Consider the following 15946-nt stretch of genomic DNA (forward strand, 5'->3'; position numbering starts at 1 on the left):
GCGCGCTTGGCGCGCGTTCCACATGTCAATGTGCATATCATATAGGCATTCATTGGTTATTACATCACCTACCAATAACATAAAATCATTTTCCGTGTTAGTACCCTTCCATATTGGTTAGAATATTTGGGGAAGTTGTTACAACAATAATGATAATAATAATATAAGAAAAACACATTGTAAATTCTTCTTCTTTCAGTAGGTGCCAGAGGCGGAGCTAGGGGTATTGGTCGGGGGGGGGGGGGAGAATGGTCTGTAGGGGCGCTTTTGACACTATCTAAGCGGAGCGCCACCACTGGTTGGCGCGGAGCGTACAGAAATTTTTTGAGTAAAGATCCTCCCTAGATCGCCGGAAATGACCCTTTCCGGGCCGCGAAATTATTTTTCCCACTTCGACGCGGCCACATGGGCGTGGCTTATGAATACGTCAGAGGCCGGCAAGTTTGTGACTTCGACTTCGAGCTCTTACGTATATAGCTCTTTAATTATATACTCAGCTAATATACTCAGGCCCAATATACTCAGGCCTAAGACATGACTTCATGAGATCCATGATGATGTGCGACTGCTTCTCCCAGTCAATCGGGTCTTCTTGGAGCTCTTGAGGTAAATTCCATCACAAAATCAAACTGTGTTTGTTTATTAGATGTGTTATGAACCTCCCGTGTCAGGAAAAGTTTGGAAAAGAACCTCCCGTGACAGCAGGGTCTGGAAAAGTTATAAATGAACCTCCCGTGGTATTGATTATTACACTTCATATTACACCAGGTAGGCCCACTGACCTTTCAATGCTAAAAACCTACAAAGATACATGTATTGTATTGTGCCCCATATTGTTTTATCCATCATTCTAAATTATTTGTTCATTTATAAATGAACCCCCTTTTAAACTGCAGTAAGGAGCCTACGTGCTTTCATCATTAGTTTACGTACGCTACTGGGTATTGTTACGGACTTGAAATATTCTACCCATTTTATTAAACAGTTGTCACTTGCGTCTGTATTAACTATAACCAGGGAGCTGTTACTGTTAGAGTAGCAGCTCCCTGCTATAACTATGACTAAATAGCAATGTCCCTCTGAACTATACTATTTATTATACTGGTACGTGTACTAGAATCCCTGACATGTAACTTAATTGAGAACTTTCAGCACCCAAACAAACACCCGAGAGATGTCACTGCATAGTCTGTGACGTAGACCAATAAGCCGTAACAACGACCGATAGTCCACGCCCATTATGCTAATATGGCCGCGTCGAAGTGGGAAAAATAATTTCGCTTCCGGGCCTTGCTAATTTGCAGATATATGAAGAATAAATAGGTGTCATCGCCATTTGTCAGAAAATAGCACCAACAATATGTGACAAATGTCAATAGGTATTTGAGAGCGCAATATAAAATCAATAATCGCGAATAAGTAAAAAGTGGTGAAAGCTGAAAAGGGCGCCAGCAGTCCATTTGAGTCCGTCAGGGGGCATCCGCCCCCTCTGACTGTATGGACGCTCCGCCACTGCTAGGTGGCGCAAAATTCTAAGCATATTGCCCAAATTTTCACCAAAAGAATTGAAAAAAACACACTGCAAATTATTATTCTTTCAGTAGGTGCCCGAAAAAATTCTCAGTATATTGCCCGAATTTTTACCACAAAATTTGAAAAACACATTGCCAATTCTTCTTCTTTCAGTAGGTGCTCCAAAAAATTCCCAGCATATTGCCCGAATTTTCACCAAAAAATTGAAAAACACATTGCAAATTATTATTCTTTTAGTAGATGCCCGGAAAATTCTCAGCATATTGCCGAATTTTTACCCAAAAAAAAATGAAAAACACATTGCAAATTCTTCTTCTTCCAGTAGGTGCCCGAAAAATTCTCAGCATATTGCCCGAATTTTCACCAAAAAAAATGGTTGGGGGGGGCTGCAGCCCCCCCCCCCAGCCCCCCCCCCCGCCTCCTACGCCTATGCGTACTGCCTGTCGGCTTGCTAACTGTAATAGCCTACTGTGCGAGAATATTCATGGACCAATATTCATGTCTTACTAAGAAATGCCTTTACATCGCCTAATAAGTTGTCGTTTTTATGCAGGTTTTTTTTTCGTCGCGAAGAGTGGGAAGCAGCTGAGATGGCTACTAGCCGCAGAGAGTCTCCAACCAGAGATAAGAAACATTCTTAGAAATGTACAAGCAGCACTAAAATTAGCGGAGTGTTACCTGCTAAGTTACTGCAGAATACTGACTACAACAGGTACCAGATCAAGGGGGTCCAAAACTGCAAAGAGAGAAACTCGCCAGATAACCTATGAAAATAAAACTTGTGCTCACGTCAGTCAATTGAGTGACAGGGGTAACGTTATAACCCTTACAGGCTGAAACCCCTGATTAATACTTGCTATCTGAATTTTGTCCATGGATTCTAAGCTGTTTTGTACAGTACATAGAATTCTGAACTTAGTGAAATAGCGCCATCTATAAAATAGTTCATGCATTATACCACCGTTAATGTCTATACTGTGGAGCATACAAACAGCCATCATATCTTTAAGAATGGGAATATGTAAGGAAGTATTATACCGCAGAACTGTTGTTTATTTAACTTGACTGCTGTTCTGCTTTTATTACGATTATTCTCTCTATTTTTGGTGGAGAGCTAGGGGAGGGGGGGGGGGCATAGGGGTGAGGTGTAGGCGGGTGAGTTAGAAGCGGGCAAAGAGCGGGAAGGAGAGAAAGACAATGAAATTATGTACCTTGGAACGGGTGGGGGGAGGGGGTTAGGTTTTAGGTAAATTGCGGCAAAAATACATCCCATTACATGAAGTGCACGTTACCGTCCGATGGGCTCTGTTGAGTTCCCGACGTTACAGAGTAAGCATTTGTTTAGGACCTAACTATATGGTGTTCCGAAAGTTCGTTCCGCCCTAGAGCCCATCTTCCCTTCAGCATCTCAGCCATACTACAAGTAGCCCCCAAACCGTCTGTGATACTCGGTACGAATTGCCTACGGAACACACACTGTAACGAACTCAGTGAGTAATTAACTTTTCTTGTACGGATACAAAACGCACACGTGGTGAGTTGAATAGGTACACAAACCTCAACGCCGAAAAATATGGCGCCTAAGGGAAACAACAGTGGCTTGGAAAAGAAGAGGGAACTTGCTAGGGAATGGCGGAAGAAAGGGAAAACAAATAAAGAAACTGACTCTACTACATCTATACATATATATGTAGCCTATATAAAACAATAACAATTACCGTATGCATGGTGTTTAGTGTATGTTTAAAAATCTTTCTTTTTTTTAAATGGGGCGGAACGAAGGGGTGGTGCCGGGGGAGGTTCAAATCACAAACCAAACCAACTAATCTTTTTGCATCTATCATAGTTGCTGCTATCATCACGAAGGGTGATCTTTTACTGTGTTTGAAGATAAATTTGAACTTGTTTGACTTTTTGGTCAGTCACCGTATTGCCTCAAATGTGCTTTAAAGTCAAATCATGGTTATTTGATACTTAACATTCAGCCAGATGATCTTACTACGACCTGAAAGCTTTTTCCATCACTAGGATATTAAATTATACAGTGTAACAGTTCTTATATAAATAGAGAATTTGAATAATTTAGAGGTCAGAACCTCAAAAGATACGCTTGAAAACTCTTAGCAATCGTTTAGCTTGCTTAGTATTGGTATTTATTAGTTACTAAAATTAATTAATGGCAAATTAAAAAACTTTTTTTTCACAACTTTGGTTTTCAAGTTTAGCTAGCTAATATTTGATTGGCGTTACAAATGAGTTTCAGGAATTTATTGTTAAGTTTCAGGGAAGAGGAACCGTTGCGCAGGGGCACGTCACCGTCAACCCCCCCCCCCACCCACCCCATCATCTTTCAGTTGTGTGAGAATGAAAACATTATTACAATAAAAAGACAAGTCCCCTGTTTTGTTTATATTAAATAACCTAGCTTAAGCTTTCACTCGTCTGTAATGACTTTATTTGTCAATGCAGAGAGAAGAAAAATTAAAATTTGCCAGACCCTAGCAATAGTCAAAAGCGTCCTTCGAGCCGGAATCGAACCAGCGACCTAGAGATGTCATGAATATCCTTCTACAGTCTCCCGCTCTACCAACTGAGCTATCGAAGGTTCTCATGTTCCGAAGAAAGCAAAATAATACATAAAGTATTGCTACGTATTTCCGGCGTATCCTATATGATTGTACAGTCCGATCTTTCGGGAATTGCTATAATTTCATATTACGAAGTTTCTGCGTGACTGCAGGGTTTGGGTAATCAATATTTTCAGTTCATGAAGGCTCTCAGCTGTAAAAGACAAGTTATTGGCGACGACGACGACAGTTAGTGGAACTTAAAAGTTAGCGAGGTAAGTGACCCTACCATTTGGCTATAGTGTACGTACTGTAACTTTTGAGAGCAGGTGCTATTGTATTGTTGGAAAACAATATACACTTCGGTGACACTTCACAGTGCAGCTAACTTGCCGTGCGCTGGGTTTGTTTTCTAGGGGAAGTACCTAACGAGGTACTAACACTGTGACAGTGATAGGGCCAAGATTTAGCTCGCATACTTGATGACATAACTGTCGAAAACGGTAAGAGACTTACGCTCCTGATGCTAGATAAATAAATAAGCATAAAGCCCAGTAGGCCCTCGTAGAACTGAAGGTAAATAGTAAAACGAGTATTTTTCATATATTGTGCCGGAGCTGATCAGCTTAGCCAAAAGTCGAACTGTATTCTACCTACTGCCTACGTACAAACATATTATACTGTTAGGCATAACAACGTTTACTAGCTTAATATTAGGCTGTAGCTAGATCCTCCTGGGATAACTTCGCCAATAATAGAAAACTAAGAGTAGGCATAACTGACACTATTTAGTCCTAGGTTAAAATATCATCATATGCCATAGGACCAGGCCATTACATGAGCACATAGGCGTAGGAGCCTGATTTGATTTGGGAGGGCTGAAACGACTTGCCTGAAAAATAAAACCAAAATTTTTCGCGCGCTTTCAACATTTTTAAGCAGCATTTTGCGTTTGGTCGCCATTTTATACTTTTTCGATATGTCCATCGAGGTTTTTAACATATCAATCACCAAACAGCAAACTAAGATATTAGCCAAAAAAATATCTTGGAGAAAACAGAGTTGAAAGTTGCAAATTTTCGACTTTTATGCCACCATTTGAAGTAAGATATAAATAGCTAAGCTAGTTATGTATGTCGTTATGGCATAGTGGAGTCAGTGCGGTTGAGAAAAATCATAGAAAAGGACCCAAAATGCTGCTTTAATGTGCTATCATATAGGCATCCATCGGTTATTACATCACATGCCGATAACCGATCAATGCCTATATGCCATGCACAATAACATGTTATATGCGCGCGAAGCGCGCGAAAAACTTTGGTTTATTTTCCCTGTTATTACCCTTCCATATTGGTTAGAATTATTGGGCAAGTTGTTTCAATAATAACGATAATAATAATATCAGTTTAACCATTGAAAAACACATTGCAAATTATTCTTCTTTCCGTAGGTGCCCAAAAAATTCTTAGCATATTGCCCGAATTTTCACCCCCCCAAAAAATGACTATAGAGTCCCAGCCTATGACACTTCCAATTCCAGCTCCAGTGATTAGCTCTCCAACAAAAAAGATTGAACATAAAATATAATTAGCATACATGTGTGTGTTTTTTTCCTTGTTTTTTCTTTTTGTCCACAAAATCCTCACTTTGTTGGAAATGACATGCTTTTGTGACAAGAGCAGAACATCCAATTACTAGGCCTGGAGGTGTTTCCTACAACATTGAATGTACAAATTTTAAATATTTCAGGTCAGGCTGCAATCATAAATGCTGTTTGAACTTTGAATTAGCATTTGACAAAACTTGAGCAACATTTGCAACAGTGGTTATGTACTGTACGTATTTTCAGAAATTTGGTCTGACAAATTCAAAATTACAAACACTATGATCCAAAATTTGCAATTAAAATAAGAAAATGTGTTTCATTTTTTATGCTTCTCTGTATCTGTAGTGCAAATAGAGTAACACATAGCAATTAACATGCACTTGATGCCCATCCTAGCTGCAGGCTAATATAAACAATGTGGTAATTAGTAAACTGGTCACAGGCCATATATAGACCAATTTGATTTGAGGGGGGGGGGGCTCTAACGATTTGCCCAAAAGATATAACCAAAATTTTTCGCGCAACATCTTAATGTGCATATCATATTGGCATTCATCAGTTATTACATAGCATGCCAATGCATACTATCATTTGCCGTGTTATTACCCTTCCATATTGGTTAGAATTATTGGGCAAGTTGTTACAACTTACAATAATAATGATAATAATAATATCAGTTTAGCCATTGAAAAACACATTGCAAATTATTTTTTTTACTCAGTAGGTGCCCGAAAAATTTTCACAGGGGCTGCAGGGGATGTAATATGGCAAACCTTTTTGTGTGTGTTTTAATGGAAAATTATATTTTTAGACAGATTTCAGGGTCTTCTTTGCTATAATCTGACAGGGCATATCTCAAACCACTATTGTACTGTAGATAGAGTAGGTGGGTGCACTGTGACAGGGGCCAAGTCCCTTGCCCAATATTTAAAAAAAAAACTAATGCATTGTTACCGGGCAACACAATAAATTTAAATAGTTTAGAATATGTAGTACATTGCATGAATTCAGACAAATACATTTGTAATTTTTAATAAAACATGAAATACTATCATTCATTAATCATACATATGGAAACAGAAAAGCATATTAAGTGCTGTAAAATACATTACCACCTAAATTACACTGTAGTTTTCACTCCTAGTTGCCACATTTGTATAGCTTTACTTTCTACTGTATATATTCCCCTTAGCTTGAGTGTGTGCTGGGTTGTACAGGGAGTTTTACTGAAAGTAGAAATTGTAGATGTTGCACCACAATTAATTGCTCCCATTGACTTACACATGACACTCGTCAATTTCCAAGGCCGCTAGAGTATATTAAGAAGTTTTCAACTGACATGTCCTACCCACCATATAAAATAGCTGATGGCTAGAAGAGCTCAAAGTTTATGATAGTGCTCCCCAACCCATCTGCCAGCTGTCGCTGCAGAATCATCTTGTTTCACCCTTGATTTTCTAAAATACCTTAAATCACTTTACCTTAAAACCTCCTGATTTTTAGACCATCAGTAGTTTATTTCATCCTCTTCAACATCCAAGCATCAAACACCTTGTGATGACTCAGAAAATGCCAAAAAAAGTCAATATGTACAGTAGGTCACTTTTAGGGCTATATTCCGACAACGGTTAAACTCTCAGGCGGACACATTGGCGTAGGAGGCGGGGGGCCTGCAGCCCCCCCAACCAAACTTTTTGGTGAAAATTCAGGCAATATGCTGCGAATTTTTTGGGCACCTGAAAGAAGAATAATTTGCAATGTGTTTTTCATATTTGTTTTGGTGAAAATTCAGACAATATGCTGAGAATTTTTCGGGCACCTACTGAAAAGAAGAATAATTTGCAATGTGTTTTTCATTTTTGTTTTGGTGAAAATTCGGGCAATATGCTGAGAATTTTTCGGGCACCTACTGAAAGAAGAATTATTTGCAATGTATTTTACAGTGGTTAAACTAATATTATTATTATCGTTATTATTGTAACGACTTCCCCAATAATTATAACCAATATGAAGGGTAATAACAGGGAAAATATAACCAAATTTTTGCACGCTCCGCGCATTCAACATCTTATTGTGCATGTCATATAGGCATTGATCGGTAATCGGCATGCAATGTACGATTAACGCCTATATGATAGCACAATAAGATGTTGAACACGTGCCTGGCATTCGAAAAATTTTGGTTATATTTTTCGGGCAAGTTGTTACAGCCCCCCCCCCCCCAAATCACATTAGGCTCCTACGCCTATGAGCGGACATGCATGCACTACTCTAATTGTGGTGTTATACCTGTACTGATGCACACAGTAGTTGCCATGGAAACTGTTTGTTTCTTTTAAACCCATTTTTATCTTAATGTTAGCCTACACACCTTAAGAATCAAAACAACAGAAAATTGCTATTTGACCAAAGAAGTAAAAAACATCAGTTCTGTGTCTTAGAATATACAGTTATCACGTTGTTTCACCCTTTTAGAGTACTATGATTAAATTTAATCTTGAGTTTGGAAACCTAACAGTTATTTCAGCAAACTGTATACGTACGTATATACATGTGCGGCGATCCTGGGGGGGGAAGGGCGGATATATCCCCCCATGAAAATGGGTGGAGGGGATGTAATACACCATATCCCCCCCACCAAATGCCAGGGATAAGAATATTTTCATGCCTACATTTATTCATCATCGTGAATGTACGGCTCTTTTTTAGCTTCATTTCTCGCCTACCATTAACGCAGTGCGATCTTTTCAAATAAACCGTCTTTATCTTTATCACGGTATTGATATAGAACATATATGCACCCTCATAGTATTCATATAGGCCCTATAGTAGGCCTACACATGTACAGTACATGTTCCCTCGAACAGCTGAGAATCTCATGTTACCAGGGTAATGCTTAATACACGTTTCACCTGGATGCCCTAGCAATCCGTACCTAGGAATGTAACTATGTGTAATTGTGTATTGCATGTGTATAGGCCTACAATAGCCTGCATGAGGCCATTTTCTTCATCGAATAATATAAAAGAGCTCTCGAACATTCTAACGTAGCGCCTGAAACAAGATTGACAGGGGCAATTTTCCCAAATTAACACCCGAAATAAAAAAAAAAACTATTTTGGATCCTGATTATGAGATATTTCGGACATGATATCCCTATTTTAAAGTGGGGTATATGCCGCTTGGAAACCTTGGGAAGTGCCGTTTCCGGCCATCTAGAGGGTTTTTAAATCCCCAAATTTTCTTGTACGCTTCACGCCAACTCATGGTGGCGCTACGCTTAGATAGTCAACAAGGTCATATCCCCCCCCCCCCCCCACTCGGAAGTACGGATCGCCTCCCATGCGTATATAGCAACATTGTAGCAACTATATATAGTCTCTAAGATACATGTTATTGCTTATCAATAGTTGAAAACTGGGTCAGTTGTACTAGCTTTTGATTTCTTGTGTTACTGCAGTTTAGACCCATAATCTATCAATTTAAATTTATCTATCGAAGAGTGCGGTATATTTAGGTCACTCCATCAAAATTTCAACTATTAGTCCATTCATGAAAGCATAAAATGACATGACATGTCACGTGTTTCCATAAAATCCAGAAACAATAATGATGTTTTTCATTTCAAATAATATGCCATGAATTATTAGCAACTTAAAACACATATAGTGTGAGCAACTTTATTGATTATTTAATAGCTTCACTGGTTCGTGTTAATATATTATTATTTGTATCTGTTTCATTGATGGGGGAATGAAAAGACTTTGGGAATTTTGTCCAGCTGCCATATCTACAGTAAACTAAAACCAGCTAATTAAATTGATGAAATTTCAAGTCAATTAGTAACACAATCAAGTTATGAATACACTATAAACTAATTTCGACCTCTGGGTAGTCCCTTAAAACTGAATAATTTTTTCCCCCAAAATTACTTCACACAGACCTTTGTTCATTGTTTAAATTTTAGTGCAATTAGTTTTTTTGTAAACTGAATTTATACTTCTTCCTTAATCAGTCATTAATATCAGATATAATTTCAGCGGAATTTGGTTATGTCATCATTTCCTGCATCCGTGTAGCCACCGCAGTTGTGAGGCTATACTCACCACTACCTTGCCATGGGGGTGAGGGGAGGGGGAGAGGGGGACAATGGGGGATTTGACCTTATTTGGGCCACTTTACAAGAAAATATTTATGTGTCACTTTTTTTGTGGTGGTTTAGGGGTTATGCATTTTATTTTCACCAAATACTTTTAAAAATATAATGGTTAAGTTCACAAAAATTGAATACATATGAATTTGCATGTGTATGTCGTTCATAGCAATATGCTGTATCAGCAAAATTATTCACCGATATGTTTGTGTGCTGATTAATCTTGTTAGTAAATCTGCTAATTCTCTATTTCCTATTATAGCAATGATTCAAACATGAAACTTTGCTTTCAGGAAGAGCAATTGCTGGGTTCCTTGCTTTAGACCTATCAACAGGTCCAATATAACTGTATATAGAGTACTGTATATAGTGTGTCTAAAGTTAGCCCATATCGGTTTCTGTACTAATTTACATTGCAAACAGCTATTTACAGATCAAGTACAAAGTTCAGTACATCAATTTATCGATCATCAAGGCACTGTACGTACGTCCCTGGTTCTGTGCATCGTGTAAGCCACTAATGCTAATAGCAGCCTGTGCATGTAGGTGGATATATGTATGTATTTTAGACCCTCCTGCAAGCAGGAACTTGTGAAGAAGCCATCATTGGCTTATCAAAGCGGCAAGCTGACCGTTGTCAGTCTCTTAGATTCATATTTACCGCGTGCATGATTATGAATTGCCAACAACTCTGTAACTAGACGACATACATTAATCTTGGAGTGACTCGAACCGGGGACCTTATGATTGAAAGGCACCAGCATTGACCACTAAGATAAAACTCCACACTATGGGGTTGGTGTATAGCAGCAGTACTGCTTAGTTGCTAGGAAACCTAAAATTATACTTTCAAATAGTGAAACTCAAAACTCCTGTAAGATTTTGTAATCCTTACTCTGCATATGGTCAGAAAGTAGAATTTAGCAAAGAAGTCATCAGAACTTATCGCATTATCGTTTAACTTGGGAGTAGCTAGGGGGGAGGGGAGATTGGCCCTGGTGGGAGGGGGGTGGGAGTGTAGAATCATGATGTAACAGGGAGGATGATGATAGGAGATTTCCTGTGTACTCACAGTTTTGACAATTATCTGAAGTAATGGGGAGAGCAAGGAGCCATGCTGATAGGTAAGGACAGTACTTAGCACAATGTATGGAAATTTGGAACTAGACATCAGTGAACTCAGGTATTACAAGCAATACACTCACTCAGCCTGAACTATTTATGTGCATGTTTCCTACTGTCTCAACTTGATTAGCAATTAAGAATGCAGTTTCACCATTACTAAGAAAAAATTCTATATTAATATGCTTTACAAGAATTTATGTAATTTCGCATAGAGGTATTATAAACATAGCAGCTAGCATTTAATTGATTTGAAAAAGTTGATTGAAGTGAAAACCTCAACCTTTGAATGACCTTAAAATGGACTGCATTCCACATAATTACCGTGCAATTACATTGCAATTTGAAAAGTAGGCCACCATTGTAGATTTAGTATCATGATGTGCATGATTTGGGTGTCTGGTGAAGCCATTACTTACACACACAAAAAATGTTAGTGGCCGATACAGAAAAGGTATTGGTAAAACTTACTGCATACAAATATGCATTGCTGTACATATATAATATACGTATTGAAGGTAATATTATACCAGAATTCACTTTCCTCTCAGCTGCACTGCATGCTACCTTTTCTTCAGTCATCAATCTTTTTATTTATTTGTGTAAAAAAAATAGGTAGATTTTTATCTGTGGAAAATCAAATAAATCAAATCAAATCAAATCAATGTGTTACAATCTACTAAAGTACTGAGACAAGGACAAACCTAAAATTTCTAGGCAATATATGTCAAATCCACCATCATCCTAACTTAGGGAGTCAACTTTCCTCGACATGAAATACATAATGTAATTATGGAAAAGTTTAGTACATTGACAAAATAGTCCAAGTATCAGTGTTGTATATAGGTGTATAAATGAAAATGAGTTGTCATTCCCATTTCTTCAATGAAATAATAGTTACAATTTCCACCAAGTGTGAACACATGTTTCAACATTCGATATTGGATGTACCTAGCCTTCTCTTGTTTTCTTCATTTGGGAGGGGGGGTGGGGGGGGCTATAAATTCACCTTCAACTTATAAGACAGATCTATGTTAATCCTTAGTACTATACAGCATGTTATTGGTATGATACATGTGAAGTGGTTATCACTGTTCAGCACAACCTCTTGTTAAAGTAAATTCCGCCGAAGCATGCAGGTATCTAATTATCTTGTCAGATTGTGAAGACCATCAGCAATCAGTTCACGGGGCATCATTACCATAAGTACACCGTATTTGACTATTTTTGTATAGGACATATATACCCACCCCCTCGTCGTCGCTGATACAGAATTGCACGCACAGCAGTATAGACACTGGACTGTTTCAATGAACAGGTATTCCAAACATTCAATTAATGTCTTAATCAGGTGAACATGTGTGATGTTTAAGAAATTGATAAAGAAACAGCCATGCAGTACAGTATATGTCCGTCCAATTTAATTGTCAGTAATATGCACTGATGGTTTTAACATGTGTGTGGTATTTATACTGTATAATATCTAATAGTGCGAACAGTAAGCGATTAGGGCTCAAGATGGATCCAGGCACCAAGTATATGGTATATGTTGACCGTTTACCATTGGAGCTATCATATTTTACAAGCAGTTTAGTGTTTGACCTCAAATGACCTTTGACCTCTACAAAAACCAAACAATAGCAGGTACTCACTAAGGTCATGTATGTACATTCTTCAAACTTCCAAAGTGCCATTTAACCCTGTAACTTTGAGTGTTTATTAATGAATAAAAACAACAATGTTGTTTCAAAGTATACAAGCTTGTACTGCATAGAAGATTGTATTTATTCCAAGGGCGCCGTTTTGTTTTGAAAATTGGTGGAGACGTGACTATCGGAGCGTACCAGAAATTTGTTGACAGATGTACCCCCCAGATTGCCGGAATTGCATTTCCCAGACACAAATATGATAAAAAATGGGTCATTCATTTTAAAATTTCACGGTTTTAAATGTTTCATGAAAAATAGTAATTAAAAAAATACAAGAATAAGAGTTACTGATGATAAATTTATCAAATACGAACATCATAATAAGCTGATATAGAACAGGAAATTAGTTCATCTTCACCTTCCTTCACCGCCCTTTGGGCATAGGCGTACGGGACCATTTCAGTTTGGGGGGGGTTCAAAAACTTTTGTGTCTGAAAGTTCCCGTGACACTATCTAAGCGGAGCGCCACCATTGGTTGGCGCGTAGCGTACAAGAATTTTTTGGCAAAGAATGCCTCTCAGATTGCCGGAAATGGCACTTCTGAGGCCTTCAAGTTGCAAAAAGTTGAAATAGATTCGGGCAAACTACTGCATATTTATTTATATATATATATATATAAATATTTTTTTCCTCTTAGGCTGCCCGAATTTTTCAGGACTTTTGCCCGAATTTCTTGTCCTCTGGAAATTTTAGGGGGGAGCAGTCTTCCCCCCTGCCCCCCGCCTCTTACGCCTATGCCTTTGGGTAGTTGGGCGTGGAGTCCCATTAATATGTAATTTATGTATATGTATTTATACGCAACAACAACAACAACAATGGATACACGGACAAGACTGAACAGGGAGTCCTGCATGCCCTCCTGGTTCGACCGCTGGGTTCTGCTTTAGCTCCCAGACAAACAGATAACAACAAATAAACAAAGCAGATGAAATAGAATATTGTGCTGGAGAAAGGCGAACAGGGTCAACTAGAGGTATGATGAGCAGCATCAGTCATTGGGTGCAAAATCAGCCAGTGGAAGGGTAGGAAGTGGCAAGTGTGAACTTAGGAAAACCGGTACGAAATTTCGTACACGATATTTATTCACTTAGTGAATAAATATCGTGTTTACACGCTACTCGTATCTAAAAGTTTAGAGACCAGATAGGGGTGGCTATCCTACCATCAGGACTTCCATTTAACGTCCTTGTCTGAGGGACCACGCGGCTACAGGCAGCATTTTGGAAACTTTTTTTTCCAATTTTTTTTAACTGTTAATTCCAGCGTTCTCAAACCTCCCCTATCCGTTTATATAGTTTCTTTACCTCAACAAAAGAAATTTTTATAACAAATCCTCCTTTGGAAAAGGACAGCGACGTTTGAGCTCGATCTCTCCTACACTGTGTCAATGGGCTGAAGTCAGCAACGCAATTTCAACAAAGGCTGGTGTTGTTTTTGGCTGCTGGAGACATGGTTGAAGTTAGCACCACCGGGTAGCATACATCAATGAAACAAGCAACTTGTAAGGACGCCAATTAACGTATCAGACTTGTTTCCATCTTTGCATTCGCTCATTCATTAGTTTTGTTGCTTATTTTGATAACGCCTAATGGGTACTTGAGATCTTAACGACTAACGCGGTAAAGCAGGATATCTTGGATAGTCGGACTTCCAAAATTCTCTCAAAAGATGGTGGGGACATGGTATACCATGTCCCCACCTCTGAAATTTTTGGTGGGGACGCGTCCCCGTGTCCCTGCGGGAAACGGCGCCCCTGATTTATTCACTAACAGTAGCTGCCTCTCTGTAATTTATAGGGGAGAAAAGAAGGGGGGGTGCGGGGGAAATCATATTTTTATTTATTTGGTGTTTTACTGTTAAACCTTCCATGTTGTGATGTGGATGCTGATATACGCAGCCTTGAATATTCCAGTTAATTAAAGGCAATATACTGTTTGGTAAAATAACACTTGCAATGCTCTTTCTCACAAAGATCTTCAACCGTAAATTACTTCAAACTGTTTACTGCAAAGTGACTTGTTGGCTGTGTGCTGATCATGTCAAATTGTGATGCATGTTTCAAAAATTTAACATTCACCCACCTACAGTAATCCATCTATTTTGATTTTGTTTATGGTGTAAGGATTACCAGATTTTGCACTTAATGCATCGAAATGGTCTCAGATGTATTTATTATAGCTTAAAATCCAATCACCAAAGTTAAGTTTCTCTTAATGTGACCTTCTTCTAAATACAGTGTGCACTGAGGCTGATGCTAAACTTGTTAAATCAAAAGCTCTTCATTTGGTACGTATAATATACGATGATTAGTAATAGTGGCTATAGAAAGGGTTTTTCCTATCTCTGTATTAAAACCTTTTAGAATGCATTAAAATGGGCTTGTCAATTATGTAAAAGTACAGGAGAAATTATATCTGAGTGAAAGGCCAGATGAAGAAAATTACCCTGACCATTATTATAGTAATCATAATAGATACTGTACATAGTTTCTGACATGCTGTGGACACTTGTTTTGGTTCTCACTTTTAAATTTGGGACTGAGTTTAGAATATTGTCTGAGAAATCAAAGTTTATTCTAGAGTGACAGCTGACATAAAAAGTCTAATATATTACTCCCAAGTATGAGTGAACGACTAATATAGTACTCCTACTACTCCCAAGTATGAGTGAACGACTAATAAAGTACTCCTACTACTCCCAAGTATGAGTGGAGACTAATATAGTACTCCTACTACTCCCATGCAATTATGAGTGGAAGACTAATATATTACTCCCAAATATGAGTGAAAGACTAATATAGTACTCCTACTCCCAAGTATGAGTGGAGACTAATATAGTACTCCTACTACTCCCATGCAATTATGAGTGGAAGACTAATATATTACTCCCAAATATGAGTGAAAGACTAATATAGTACTCCTACTACTCCCAAGTGTGAGTGAAAGACTAATATTTTACTCCCAAGACTATGAGTGAAAGACTAATATAGTCTTCCTACTACTCCCATAAAGTATGAGTGAAAGACTAATATAGTACTCCTACTACTCCCATGCAATTATGAGTGGAAGACTAATATATTACTCCCAAATATGAGTGAAAGACTAATATAGCATACTCCTAGGTTACCTAGGAGTAGTATACTTGGGAGTAGTAACTACTCCCAAGTATACTACTCTCTCAGAGTATGAGTGAAAGACTAATATAGTACTCCTACTTGATCCACAGTGAATAGCTGAATAATAATTTGCAGACACTA

General features: G+C 38.3%; 1 long non-coding RNA gene and 1 other non-coding gene across 2 annotated transcripts in view; one reads left to right on the plus strand and one right to left on the minus strand.

The window, feature by feature from the left end:
* Positions 1-4050: 4050 nt before the first annotated feature.
* Trnay-gua (transfer RNA tyrosine (anticodon GUA)) lies at positions 4051-4138 on the minus strand. The gene is given in 2 exon segments: positions 4051-4086; positions 4102-4138. It is a non-coding gene; the product is annotated as a tRNA-Tyr (tRNA).
* A 309-nt stretch (positions 4139-4447) lies between these two features.
* The window catches only part of LOC139971594 (uncharacterized), a 30316-nt gene continuing 18817 nt past the window's right edge, over positions 4448-15946 (plus strand). Inside the window, exon 1 of the long non-coding RNA XR_011794430.1 lies at positions 4448-4603. This is a non-coding gene — a long non-coding RNA (uncharacterized lncRNA). The remainder of the gene's footprint in view (positions 4604-15946) is intronic.

This window comes from Apostichopus japonicus, chromosome 8 (assembly GCF_037975245.1).
Source record: "Apostichopus japonicus isolate 1M-3 chromosome 8, ASM3797524v1, whole genome shotgun sequence".
Taxonomy (NCBI): Eukaryota; Metazoa; Echinodermata; class Holothuroidea; order Aspidochirotida; family Stichopodidae; genus Apostichopus; species Apostichopus japonicus.